The sequence below is a fragment of the Octodon degus genome, unplaced genomic scaffold (genome assembly GCF_000260255.1).
Source record: "Octodon degus isolate 3935 unplaced genomic scaffold, OctDeg1.0 scaffold00108, whole genome shotgun sequence".
NCBI lineage: Eukaryota > Metazoa > Chordata > Mammalia > Rodentia > Octodontidae > Octodon > Octodon degus.
The window spans coordinates 552,629-553,553 of record NW_004524684.1 but is presented as its reverse complement, the minus strand read 5'-3'; the positions used below and the strand labels follow the sequence as shown (position 1 = coordinate 553,553).

The following is a 925-nucleotide window of genomic DNA, read 5'->3' as shown; positions in this document are numbered from 1 at the left end:
ATCCTCCTGTTTTCAGTCTCCCCAGCGCTGGATTTATAGGCATGTAAGGACTCATAGTCTGCTCAGCACGCCCAAGGATGGGACTGGTGTGGCATGCAGTACCGGGGATTGAACCCTGCTTGTATTTCTTTATTGGACTTTCAGTTGGTGATCATATGACAGATATCCATTTATCTTGTATAATATATATATTGTATATGTGTTTATGTCTATGCCATCTATCTGTCTATCTATCTATCTATCTATCTATCTATCTATCTATCTATCTATCGTCTTTCTATCAATCATCTTATGTATCTATCCATATGGAGAAAAACAATCCACTTAAGGAAAAATGCATAATGGCTTTATCTATTTCACAATAAGTTAAAATTATTTTATTTATTTTTTCTTACTAGTTAAAAAGATATATTTTAGAACAGGAAGTACATTTATCTTACTTGTTTCTGTTCTACTTCCCCAAAGAATCTGTTTAATGTTTTATCTCCATGCTTATTTAGACAGCTGATTTTAATTTATAATTTAGTAAACTCTGGTCTTTTATAATCAAGTTAATAGAAATATAGGAAGAAAACATCACAAGTTTAAAATGTTTGTGTAACTGTTTGGAAGTGGAATTAAATTACACAATTTATTTATTTATTTATTTATTTATTTATTTGGTACAAGGTCTCACTATGCAGCTCAGACTCATAGTGATCCTGTGTCTCAGCCTCCCCAGCACTGCGATTATATGCATGTGCCACCACACCCGGCTTCAGCGGCCGGCACAGTGCACTGGGGTTCCAGGGTGGCACAGCATGCAGTACCGGGGATTGAGCCTGGGTTCTTGAGCTTGCCAGACAGGCACTTAGACCACTGAGCTATCTCCCCAGCCCTATATGTTCATTTTAACTTATCACTGCAGCAAGTGCACATGAGCAAC

General features: G+C 36.9%; 1 protein-coding gene across 1 annotated transcript in view; it reads right to left on the bottom strand.

Annotated features, from left to right (window-relative positions):
* The window catches only part of Reln (reelin), a 493,244-nt gene that overhangs the window by 71,153 nt on the left and 421,166 nt on the right, over window positions 1-925 (bottom strand). The window lies entirely within an intron of this gene.